Raw genomic sequence first — 14,102 nt, forward strand, 5'->3', positions numbered from 1 at the left:
GGGGTTGATTCCCGGCACCCCCACTAATCAGCTGTTTGAAGAGAAAGCAACACTCGTATGAGCACTGCCTTCTCTTCACTGTTTACTTGCTTGCCGTCACTACTGCAGCGGTGAGCAGGTGTACTTACAACTAAGCTATCCCATTCACTTGAATAGGACGGCTCCTTCCTGTTCAAGTGAATAGGATGGACATCTGTCAGGAGGGATAGTTTGCTTGACAAGCCTGGAGTGAGAGAGCACGTCTATCTGCTTCCACTCCAAGGGCTTTTTGGACTAGAGATCCAGTTCTTCTGTGAGGACCACTACTCCAGAAAAATTGAAGGCTCCCAGGCCACAGTTCTGCAAGATATAGCATTAACAGTCACCAGAATGATCAGCACTATAACTATACAGACTCCACTGCAGGTGAGGGGAAACGTGCTAAGACACCCATCACCACAGTTCAGTACAGGCACACTCAAAAGCCTGCATTTCACAAGTGGACAACTACAGGCATAAGTGCCAGATTATTGCTGTTAGCAAGAGAATCAGGATAGAGAGAAGCTAGTGTACTCAGAGTGCCATTGCCAGCCAACATACCTCATCATCTGGGGGAGAGAAATTGTACTGTGTACAAACTACTGCTGGATATACTGTTGTTCTCCTCTTGCATTTAGTAAAGAGACTTTTGTTTTAGTTGTTTTTATTTCTGGCCTGTTTCCTTTCTTTTCGGAGGGTGGGGCTCAGAAATTGCCCCCTCAACGAGACTATGATTGTCCGGTGAATCTCATTCAGGGGGCTAAGTTGCCTAAGTCTCAACCCGAGAGAGAGGTCATGCAAAAGTATGTCGCCGAGAGTTTGGCAAAGGGTCATATCAGACCATCTAAGTCTCCAGTGGCAGTAGGTTTGTTCTTCGTGAAGAAGAAAGATGGATCACTGAGACCGTGTTTGGACTTCCGGGAGTTGAACCGTATTACAGTCCGGGATCCATATCCCCTGCCTTTGATCTCTGATCTTTTTGATCAGATTGTTGGAGCCAAGGTGTTCTCCAAGTTGGATTTGAGGGGAGCATACAATCTGATCAGGATCAAGGTGGGGGATGAGTGGAAGACGGCCTTCAATATGCACAAGGGTCATTTTGAGAACCTGATAATGCCTTTTGGGTTGATGAATGCGCCAGCGGTATTTCAGCGATTCGTCAATGATATTTTTCATCACTTGGTGGGGAGGTTCGTAGTAGTTTACCTAGATGACATCTTAATTTATTCTCCTGATCTGAAGACCCATCAGGATCATGTGAGACAGGTTTTGACGATCCTTCGGGAGAATAAGTTATATGCTTAACTGGAGAAATGTTTGTTTGCGGTGCAAGAGCTTCCGTTCTTGGGATACATGCTTTCTGATTCCAGTTTTCGTATGGACCCCGAAAAGGTCCGGGCAGTTCTGGAGTGGGACCGACCGGAGAATCAGAAAGCTTTGATGCGGTTCTTGGGGTTTACGAATTATTATAGAAAGTTTATTTCGAATTATTCCACCCTAGTCAAACCCCTTACTGATATGACCAAGAAGGGCGCTGATGTCTCTGTCTGGTCGGATGAGGCATTGCAGGCCTTTTCGGCTATTAAGGAGCGTTTTGCGTCTGCTCCCATTCTGGTGCAGCCGGATGTATCTCAGCCATTCGTTGCATCAGAGGTGGGGGTTGGGGCGGTGCTTTCGCAGGGTTCTTCTCCTGGCAAGTGGGTTCCGTGTGCCTTCTTCTCCAGGAAGCTCTCGGTCACCGAGAGGAATTATGATGTTGGAGATAGGGAATTGTTGGCTATCAAGTTGGCCTTTGAGGAATGGCTAGAGGGGGCGTCCCACCCCGTTACAGTGTATACAGACCATAAGAATTTGGCCTACCTGCAATCTGCCAAGCGTCTGAACCCTAGACAGGCCAGATGGTCGTTGTTTTTTACCAGGTTCAATTTCGTGGTTACCTTTCGCCCAGGGGTCAAGAACGTCAAGGCAGATGCCTTGTCTCGCAGCTTCCCTGGGGGAGGTGATTCAGAAGATCCAGCGCTGATTTTGGCGGATGGGGTGGTGGTCTCCGCTCTGTACCCTGAATTGGAGATGGAGGTATTGGGAGCTCAGGAGGGGGCTCCTGATTCGTGTCCTCCAGGGAGGTTGTTTGTTCCTGAGGGCCTACGATACAAGGTGTTCAAGGAACATCACGATACTGTTCTCGCTGGACATCCTGGTGGTAAGTCCACCTGTGATCTGGTGTCCCAGAGGTTCTGGTGGCCAGGGTTACGTAAGAGTATTGAGAATTACGTGACAGCTTGTGAAACCTGCGCTCGGTCAAAGGTTGCTCATACTTGACCGCCTGGTTCACTTCTTCCATTATCTATTCCATCTCGTCCTTGGACGCATTTGTCCATGGACTTTATTACGGACCTGCCGAGTTCCTCCGGGAGAACAGTGATTTTGGTGGTAGTCGACCGTTTCAGTAAAATGGCTCACTTTATACCACTAACGAGTCTGCCTAACGCTAAGACTCTTGCGCAAATCTTTGTGGATAATATTGTGAAATTGCATGGTATTCCTTCGGATGTGGTCTCTGATAGGGGCTCGCAGTTTGTCTCCAGGTTTTGGAGGGCGTTCTGCTCTCGGCTTGGCATTCAACTTTCTTTCTCGTCGGCTTTTCATCCACAGTCGAATGGTCAGACGGAGTGTACCAATCAAAACCTGGAAACCTACTTGAGGTGCTTTGTGGCTGAGAATCAGGAGGACTGGTCCTCATTCTTGTCCTTAGCAGAATTTGCATTGAATAACCGTAGGCAGGAGTCCACGGGTAAGTCGCCATTTTTTGGCGCATACGATTTCCATCCTCAGTTTGGTACCTTTTCTGGGTCTAGTTCCTCCGGGATGCCAGAGGAGGAGAGATTCTCTTCTGCCTTGTCCTCTATCTGGCGGAGGATTCAAGGGAATTTGGAGAGGATGGGTGAAAGGTATAAACGAATGGCTGACAGGAGACGTGTGACTGGTCCCCGGACCTGTGTGTGGGTGATCTGGTGTGGTTGTCCACTAAGAATATCAAGTTGAGAGTGCCATCTTGGAAACTGGGTCCAAGATTTGTTGGTCCGTATATGATTTCTGCGGTGATCAATCCGGTGGCGTTTCGGCTGGATCTTCCGCAGACTTGGAGAATCCATGATGTCTTCCACAGGTCTTTGCTAAAAAAAATGTTAAACCGGTGGTACCATCGCCATTGCCTCCTCCTCCTATTCTAGTCGAGGGAAACTTGGAGTTCGAGATCTCCAGGATTCTCGACTCGAGAGTTCTTCGGGGCTCCCTCCAGTACCTGGTGCATTGTAGGGGATACGGTCCTGAAGAGAGGATGTGGGTTCCGGCGTCTGATGTCAACGCCAGCCGACTGGTGAGGGCCTTTCATAGGTCCCATCCGGATAAGGTTGGTCCGGGGTGTCCGGAGGTCACCCGTAGAAGGGGGGGTACTGTCATGCCCCACTCTGACGATGTGCGGAGGTCAGCCAGGATAGCAGCACAAGTTTAGTGATTGCTATGGAGCCGTGCTGGATCCGCCTCTCTCAGGTGCACTGGGTGGGATCTTTAGTTTAAATAGCACACTGCCCAGTGTCCTGAGCGGATTATACTGTTCATTCTGGTCTGGGAAGCTTGGAGAGAAGGTTGGCTGTCAGTTCCTGCTCTCAGAGATAAGTGTCATTGCTAGTTCGGTTGTTTGTGTCTTCTTGTCCATCCAGGTTCTATGCGAGCAGACTGCTCCTATCTCCCCACTTCACCATCTTAGGGAGTTCAGGGTTTTTGTTAGCCCAGGCTGCAGGACACTAGCACACCTACCTTCAAGGTCTGCTGTGGGCTGAGCAGTGCAGGGAAAGAGGTCAGGGATAAGCTAGGAGGTGACCCTTCCCCTGTCTCTCGTCCAGAGCCTGGTTGGTGTGTTATCTTTGGTACAAAGTGTACGTCCGCCGTGACAATACCGTGGTTATTAAACCAGGTACTGATACTTTTGGCATTGTGGGCAAGTGCCAAGTCCTGCTGGAAAATTTAATCAGCATCTCCATAGAGCTTGTCAGCAGAGGGAAGCATGAAGTGCTCAAAAATTTAATGTTAGATGGCTGCGCTGACTTTAGACTTGAAATAACACAGTGGACCAACACCAGCAGATTACATGGCTACCCAAACCATCACTGACTGCGGAAACTTCACACTGGACCTCAAGCAACTTTGATTGAGTGCCTCTACATTGTTCTACTAGATTCTGAAATACAACATTTACTTTCATCTGAAAACAGGACTTTGGACCACTGAGAGACACTCCAGTCCTTTTTCTCCTTAGCCCAAGTAAGATGCTTTTGACATTGTCTCTGAGTCATGAGTTGCTTGACACAACGAATACGACAGTTGTAGACTACGTCCTGGATATGTCTATGTGTAGTGACTAGAGATGAGCGAATTTCATATTTTGAAATTTGTTCACAGTTCGTTTGGTGGTAAACTGAAACGGGAAGGATCCATTTTGCAGCCCATAGACTTCTATTATGACAGAATGAGTAACTGAATGCCTCTAAAGGCTTTCCCTTATGCATTCTGTCATAGAATTGTGTTGTGATCTGTGGTAACGGAATCCATAACGCAATTCACCTTTTACCCCCAAACAACATGTGAACGAATTTTAAAATATGAAATTTGCTCACCTCTAGTGGTGACTCTTGGAGCTCTGGTTCCTGCTGAATGGACTTTTCCTGGCAATCCTTTCAAGGGGTATAATGTTACCCCTGTTGCCTGTGCTCCTTTTTCTACCACACTTTTTCCTTCCACTCAACTTTCCATTAGGATGCTTGGATACAGCACTCTGTGAACAGGCAGCTTACCCTCCTTCTGGACAACTGTCAAGTGGCTGTGGTTATTTGGGAATATTTCAAAGTGTACATATTGTGAGATTAAGGGAGGATTACTACCATCATTGTGCCTGCTTATACACAACTATTGGAAAAAGCCTACTCTATGATATACCGCAGAACTGTGCCTATTGCTGCTATATGTGCTACTACTCCCATTGTCAATTTAGTAAAGAGGGAGACTTTATTTATTGCCACCAATGGGCTTGGTCATTGACTCCACCATCCGTCCACCGGCCCCATTAACTGCTCTCATGCATTTCACGGTTCACCCATCTACTTAATATCAAGAGCACCCCAATCACCACCAGGCAGAAGAAGCCCTAGAAAGTCCAGGGTGTGCCACAAGGAAACAAACACACAATATGTTATTACAAATAAATGGTATTATACAATAAACAAAATATATTTATTAATAGTGAAACATGATTTAATTCTTTAGATTGAAGCCTTCGGGTACACAAGAATTCAGAGTTAATATCCAAGTGAATATCTCATAGCAATATAGGAGACAAGGGATTGACTACAAAATCGCCTGTTCAAGCACCCTTCTGCCAAAGGCTGAGTCATGCTGGATGAGAGGTCCAACTTGTAATGCTTTATAAACATGATTGGCGATGTCCACGTAGCCGCTCTGCAAATTTGATTGAAAGATACATTGGCCAACTCTGCTATGATGTGGAAGTAGCTCGAGTGGGATGCGCCCGGATGATCAGTGGAGAATCGAGACCGACCGCATTATATAGGTATGCCTGCGAAATCGCACTCTAGATCCATCTTGATAAAGATGCTTTGGAAGCCATTCTTCCTTTGTTCAAGTCTTGGTACTGTAAGAACAGGTAACCTGTGTTCTCTGTACATAAAGCAGGAGGGCTCTTGTAACATCCAGCAGATAAAGTTTTGCTTGGTTAAAATTCTGTGGTTGAGAAAAGAAAGATGGCAAATATATTTCTTGATTCAAAGCCACTGAACACGGGACTTTTGGCAAAAAATCTGGCTATAACTTTAAAATTATGCAATCGTGACATGACCTAAAATATGGCTCCTTACAGCAGAGGGCCTGGATTTCACCAATCCTTTTTGCCGAGGTGATGGCCACCAGGAACAAAGCTTTCCAAGAGAAAAAAATGAAAATCTACCCTATCAAGCGGCTCAAAGGGTGATATGACCAGCTCCTCTAGGACAGTTAGCAAATCCCAAAAAGGTAAGATGCTTTTAACTGGACGACTGAGATTTTTAATCGCTCGGAAAAATAATTCTTACTAGAGGTTGATTAGAAACCATTGAATAGAAACCATTGAATAAAGTATTGAGCGTAGACTTTCAAAGTGTTAAAGCTGAGACCTTTCTTAAAGTATAACTGCCATTCAATTTTTAATTTTGTAATGTATAGAGGCAGTGATGTTGTCCTTTTTTGCAATATACTTTAATTACTGAAATCATAAATTTCTATTAGAAAAATAGCTCTAAAATGGCCCATTTTGAGCCTTAGCAACACTTCTATTTACATAGCACAGTCAATGCTGAGCAAGTCTCCACTGTTATGTAAACACAAGACAGTGGGATGTTGCTAAGGCTCAAAATGGGCCACTTTAGAGCTACAGTGAGGAACAGAAGTATTTGAACACCCTGCGATTTTGCAAGTTCTCCCACTTAGAAATCATGGAGGGGTCTGAAATTCACATTGTAGGTGCATTCCCACTCTGAGAGACAGATTTTTTTGAAATGCTTAAAGTGATGGGCAAGTTCGAAATGATGTGAACATTATGCATGTTGCGGACGTTAGCTGAAAATCGCAGGGGTTGGCAGCACCACAATCCCACAAAATAGGGTACAGACCGGTATATAGGCTTCAAGCAGGGTGGGGCACGCAGATGGGGATCCTGACCGAGGGTCCCAATACTTCCAGACACTACAATAATCCGCAGCACTCGCCAGTAGTTGACGAAAAATGGTGATTTAATCACTCAGACAGGCAGGTTACAGCCTGCTGTAACCTGGCTGACTGAATAAATGAACATTTTTCACAAACTACTGGCGAGTGCTGCAGATTTTTGGAGTGTCTCAAGGACGTTAGCTCAATACAAGTTTGAAACTTGCACAAAAGAAACAACAACCTTCAAGATTGAGATGTTATGTTTTAGGGATTAACGGATAAAAAATAAAAAAAACATTTCCACAAAACATTATGGGCAAAGAAAGGTCACTTCAGCAAACAATAGCATATGTCTAACAGCAGCCATTTTCTAGCACATGTTATCCCTGACAGAAGCAGTGCACATTACTGGTGAAACTTTAAATGTAAAATATTGCTTACCTCAACGTGACAATGAGCCATTACCTCTGGAGAAATGCTGCGCCTCATATTGGTGTCCATGAAGGTAAGGACAGTACGTAGAGACGACAGCAAGCAATCAAAGGTACCCACTGACATCCAACAGAAGGAAAGGAACTTCTCAGGATGCAGACGCAGATCTTTGTAGACGGTATGTAAGTGTCCTTTCCGGTAACGTTGTGAAACTATCGGATGGACCCAAAATCGCCACCTTCTACTCGGTTCCTCATCCAACAAAAGAGTGTGCTGTCCCCATCGCGAGAAACAAGCCAATGCAGTACGACCTCTTCCTCAGAGTCATCCGCCATGGTGATACAGCAAAGACAAGCAACCAAAAGAACCTCTGTACTCTGTAAAGACTACAGAAAATGGCCACAAAACCAAACTCAGGTGACCTTCATTTATACCAGTATCCTGGGTGGAGTTGTTAAAATTAAATTTTTTTCAACATTCCTTGTTTTCTGACGGGCCGCAAAAAAAACGGACACACGGAAGCACAACGGAAGAAAAAACGGACACGGATAACGGAACAACGGAACCCCGTTTTGCGGACCGTGAAAAAATACTGTTGTGTGCATGAGGCCTAACTTAGTAGCACCTGTCTGAGCTCTTTAAAGACACCTGTCCACCACACAGTCAGTCAGACGCCAACTACTACCATGGGCAAGACCAAAGAGCTGTAAAAAGACACCAGAGACAAAATTGTGGACCTCCACAAGGCTGGAAAGAGCTACAGGGCAATTGCCAAGCAGCTTGGTGAAAATAGATCAACTGTTGGACTGGGCTCCATGCAAGATCTCACCTCATGGGTTATCACTGATGATAAGAATGGTGAGGAATCAGCCCAGAACTACAAGGGAGGAGCTGGTCAATGACATGAAGAGAGCTGGGGCAACAGTTTCAAGGGTCACTGTTGGTAGAACCCTACGACGTCATGGTTTCAAATCATGCATTGCACGGAATGTTCCCCTGCTCAAGTCATCACATGTCCAGGCCCGTCTGAAGTTTGCCAATGACCATCTGAATGATCCAGAGGAGGCATGGGACAAAGTTATGTGGTCAGATGAGACCAAAGTATAACTTTTTGGTCTAAACTTCACTCATCGTGTTTGGAGGAAAAAGGAGGATGAGTTGCATCCCAAGAACACAATCCCTTCTGTAAAGCATGGGGTTAGTAACATCATGCTTTGGGGGGTGCTTTTCTGCGAAGGGGACAGGACGACTGCACTGTATTAAGCAGAGGATGAATGGGGCCATTTATTGTGAGATTTTGAGCAACAACCTCCTTCCCTCAGTCAGAGAATTGAAGATACAGCCATGATAACCAAGGAGTGGCTCTGTAAGAAGCATATCAAGGTTCTGGAGTGGCCTAGCCAGTCTCCAGACCTAAATCCAATAGAACATCTCTGGAGGGAGCTGAAACTCTGTGTTGCTCAGCGACAGCCCCGAAACCTGACAGACCTAGAGGAGATCTGTGTGGAGGAGTGGGCCAAAATCCCTGTTGCAGTGTGTGCAAACCTGGTCAAGAACTACAGGAAACATTTGACCTCTGTAATTGCAAACAAAGGCTTCTGCGCCAAATATTATCACTGATTTTCTCAGGTGTTCAAATACTTCTGTTCCTCACTGTATTTTCGTAATAAAAAATTTATGATTTCAGTAATTACAGTATACAAGTATATTACAAAAATGCTTAGTATCACTGCGTCTATACATTACACAAATAAAAATAGAATCAACCACCATCTTCATATCTGGAAAATGTTCCAAAATCTAATCTCTAGGAACTCCATCCTGAAGATCTTTAAAGAGCACAGAGAGCCATATCCTCAAGGCTCGAGCAGCGCTATAATAAGGCAGAACAAGCGGCTTCTTTAGAGCGCAGAGACGATGATCGCTGACATGGGGGGGCATGATGGCTGACATGGAGGGCATCATGGCTGACATGGGGGCATGATGGCTAACATGGGGGCATGATGGCTGACATGGGGGCATGATGGCTGACATGGGGGGCATGATGGCCTACATGGGGGGCATGATGGCCTACATGGGGGGCATGATGGCCTACATGGGGGCTTATGGCTGACAGGGGGGGCTGATGGATGACATGGGGGCTTATTGCTGACATGGGGGGCTGATGGCTGACATGGGGGGCTGATGGCTGACATGGGGGGCTGATGGCTGACATGGGGAGCTGATGGCTGGCATGGGGAGCTGATGGCTGGCATGGGGGCATGATGGCTGACATGGGGGCATGATGGCTGACATGGGGGGCATGATGGCCTACATGGGGGGCTTATGGCTGACATGGGGGTCTGATGGCTGACATGGGGGGCTTATGGCTGACATGGGGGGCTGATGGCTGACATGGGGGGCTGATGGCTGACATGGGGGCATGATGGCTGCCATGGGGGCATGATGGCTGCCATGGGGGCATTATGGCTGACATGGGGGCATGATAGCTGACATGGGGGGATAATGGCTGACATGGGGGCTGATGGCTGACATGGGGGGCTGATCTGAGGCATTGAGGGTCTGATCTGAGGTCTGATTAACATTGGGGGTCTGATTGCTGGTCTAACCTGAGGTGCAATGAAAACTATATTTTTTTCTTATTATCCTCCTCTAAATCCTAGGTGCGTCTTATGGGCCGGTGCATCTTAGAGGGCGAAAAATACAGTCCTCAAACCAGCGATTGTCTGAAGCAGGGAGAAGATACCAGGACCACACAGAGGAGAATCCAGCTGCTGCAGACAGAACCAGGGCCAGGTGAGCTGTGAGGGGGTGGTGGGGCGCCAAACTGTAGCTTTGCTTGTGTTGGCAAAAAGCCTTGCACCGGCCCTGGGCTCGGGATACTGGTATAGACGCTAAAGCAGCATTACAGGCTGAGGCTGCTGCTGAATAAACCCTTTTCAGGGAGGATTCTGATCGCCTGTCCATAGAGTCCCTAAGGAGAGAAGATTCTTCGGAATGGAACATCGATCTTTTAGAAAGTCTCGCCACTGGGAGATCTATCTTGGGGGAGATTTCCAATCAGCCGTAGATTTGGGATCCAGATTATACATAGCGTTGAATCTGGAGCCTGTATCCGGATTCTTTTCTGGTTTGTTCCAGTCAGACTGCTTAAGTCCTTGAGTAAAGGCTGCTATGGGAGACAAGGATGAGGAGCTTTTGGAAAGTAATATAGTGCTTCCTTTTTTGGAATACCCTCACCTGAGGCTTCTCCCTCTAATGTTCTCTTGACCTTAACCACTTAAGAACCACAGGTTTATACCCCCCTAGTGACCAGGCCCTTTTTTACAAATCAGCACTTCACAACTTTAACGGTTTATTGCTCGGTCATGCAACTTGGCACCCAAATGAATTTTACCTCCCTTTCTTTTCACAAATACAGCTTTCTTTTGGTGGTATTTGATTGCTGCTGACATTTTTAGTGTTTCTGATATTAATCAAAATAGACCGTAATTTTCTCAAAAAAACTGTTTATAAATAGGGATGAGCGAACTCGAACTGTATAGTTCGGGTTCGTACCGAATTTTGGGGTGTCCGTGACACGGACCCGAACCCGGACATTTTCGTAAAAGTCCGGGTTCGGGTTCGGTGTTCGTCGCTTTCTTCGCGCTTTTGTGACGCTTTCTTGGCGCTTTTTGAAAGGCTGCAAAGCAGCCAATCAACAAGCGTCATACTACTTGCCCCAAGAGGCCATCACAGCCATGCCTACTATTGGCATGGCTGTGATTGGCCAGAGCACCATGTGACCCAGCCTCTATTTAAGCTGGAGTCACATAGCGCCGCCCGTCACTCTGCTCTGATTAGCGTAGGGAGAGGTTGCGGCTGCGACAGTAGGGCGAGATTAGGCAGATTAACTCCTCCAAAGGACTTGATTAACTGATCGATCTGCAGCTGTGGATCATTGAGCTGCTGATCCTCAATTGCTCACTGTTTTTAGGCTGCCCAGACCGTTTGTCAGTCACATTTTTCTGGGGTGATCGGCGGCCATTTTGTGTCTTGTGGTGCGCCAGCACAAGCTGCGACCAAGTGCATTTAACCCTCAATGGTGTGGTTGTTTTTTGGCTAAAGCCTACATCAGGGTGAAGCTGTCACACCAAGTGCATTTAACCAGCAATAGTCTGTTCATTTTTTGGCCATATACAAAATCAGGGGCAAGCTGCGCCTGTCACCAAGTGCATTTAACCCTCAATGGTGTGGTTGTTTTTTGGCTAAAGCCTACATCAGGGTGAAGCTGTCACACCAAGTGCATTTAACCAGCAATAGTCTGTTCATTTTTTGGCCATATACTAAATCAGGGGCAAGCTGCGCCTGTCACCAAGTGCATTTAACCCTCAATGGTGTGGTTGTTTTTTGGCTAAAGCCTACATCAGGGTGAAGCTGTCACACCAAGTGCATTTAACCAGCAATAGTCTGTTTATTTTTTGGCCATATCCCAGTCTAATTCTGTCACTAAATCCATACCGGTCACCCAGCGCCTAAATACTAGGCCTCAAATTTATATCCCGCTAAATCTGTCCTTAGTGCTGTAGCTGGGCGAGTTATTTAGTGTCCGTTCAAGCACATTTCTTGTTCTGGGTTGAAATACAATTCCCAATTTAGCAATTTCATAATTTAGTGGTTTCTGCTATATCAGAGCTATTTGAAATCTATCCCTAAAAGGGTATATAATATTCAAGGTGCACATTGGGTCATTCAGAATAACTTCACACACACCCGCTACTGTGTATTTCCAAGTCTAATTCTGGCACTAAACCCATACCTGTCACCCAGCGCCTAAATACTAGGCCTCAAATTTATATCCCGCTAAATCTGTCCTTAGTGCTGTAGCTGGGCGAGTTATTTAGTGTCCGTTCAAGCACATTTCTTGTTCTGGGTTGAAATACAATTCCCAATTTAGCAATTTCATAATTTAGTGGTTTCTGCTATATCAGAGCTATTTGAAATCTATCCCTAAAAGGGTATATAATATTCAAGGTGCACATTGGGTCATTCAGAATAACTTCACACACACCCGCTACTGTGTATTTCCAAGTCTAATTCTGGCACTAAACCCATACCTGTCACCCAGCGCCTAAATACTAGGCCTCAAATTTATATCCCGCTAAATCTGTCCTTAGTGCTGTAGCTGGGCGAGTTATTTAGTGTCCGTTCAAGCACATTTCTTGTTCTGGGTTGAAATACAATTCCCAATTTAGCAATTTCATAATTTAGTGGTTTCTGCTATATCAGAGCTATTTGAAATCTATCCCTAAAAGGGTATATAATATTCAAGGTGCACATTGGGTCATTCAGAATAACTTCACACACACCCGCTACTGTGTATTTCCAAGTCTAATTCTGGCACTAAACCCATACCTGTCACCCAGCGCCTAAATACTAGGCCTCAAATTTATATCCCGCTAAATCTGTCCCTAGTGCTGTAGCTGGGCGAGTTATTTAGTGTCCGTTCAAGCACATTTCTTGTTCTGGGTTGAAATACAATTCCCAATTTAGCAATTTCATAATTTAGTGGTTTCTGCTATATCAGAGCTATTTGAAATCTATCCCTAAAAGGGTATATAATATTCAAGGTGCACATTGGGTCATTCAGAATAACTTCACACACACCCGCTACTGTGTATTTCCAAGTCTAATTCTGGCACTAAACCCATACCTGTCACCCAGCGCCTAAATACTAGGCCTCAAATTTATATCCCGCTAAATCTGTCCCTAGTGCTGTAGCTGGGCGAGTTATTTAGTGTCCGTTCAAGCACATTTCTTGTTCTGGGTTGAAATACAATTCCCAATTTAGCAATTTCATAATTTAGTGGTTTCTGCTATATCAGAGCTATTTGAAATCTATCCCTAAAAGGGTATATAATATTCAAGGTGCACATTGGGTCATTCAGAATAACTTCACACACACCCGCTACTGTGTATTTCCAAGTCTAATTCTGGCACTAAACCCATACCTGTCACCCAGCGCCTAAATACTAGGCCTCAAATTTATATCCCGCTAAATCTGTCCTTAGTGCTGTAGCTGGGCGAGTTATTTAGTGTCCGTTCAAGCACATTTCTTGTTCTGGGTTGAAATACAATTCCCAATTTAGCAATTTCATAATTTAGTGGTTTCTGCTATATCAGAGCTATTTGAAATCTATCCCTAAAAGGGTATATAATATTCAAGGTGCACATTGGGTCATTCAGAATAACTTCACACACACCCGCTACTGTGTATTTCCAAGTCTAATTCTGGCACTAAACCCATACCTGTCACCCAGCGCCTAAATACTAGGCCTCAAATTTATATCCCGCTAAATCTGTCCTTAGTGCTGTAGCTGGGCGAGTTATTTAGTGTCCGTTCAAGCACATTTCTTGTTCTGGGTTGAAATACAATTCCCAATTTAGCAATTTCATAATTTAGTGGTTTCTGCTATATCAGAGCTATTTGAAATCTATCCCTAAAAGGGTATATAATATTCAAGGTGCACATTGGGTCATTCAGAATAACTTCACACACACCCGCTACTGTGTATTTCCAAGTCTAATTCTGGCACTAAACCCATACCTGTCACCCAGCGCCTAAATACTAGGCCTCAAATTTATATCCCGCTAAATCTGTCCTTAGTGCTGTAGCTGGGCGAGTTATTTAGTGTCCGTTCAAGCACATTTCTTGTTCTGGGTTGAAATACAATTCCCAATTTAGCAATTTCATAATTTAGTGGTTTCTGCTATATCAGAGCTATTTGAAATCTATCCCTAAAAGGGTATATAATATTCAAGGTGCACATTGGGTCATTCAGAATAACTTCACACACACCCGCTACTGTGTATTTCCAAGTCTAATTCTGGCACTAAACCCATACCTGTCACCCAGCGCC

This window comes from Bufo gargarizans, chromosome 1 (genome assembly GCF_014858855.1).
Source record: "Bufo gargarizans isolate SCDJY-AF-19 chromosome 1, ASM1485885v1, whole genome shotgun sequence".
In the NCBI taxonomy this organism is placed as follows: domain Eukaryota; kingdom Metazoa; phylum Chordata; class Amphibia; order Anura; family Bufonidae; genus Bufo; species Bufo gargarizans.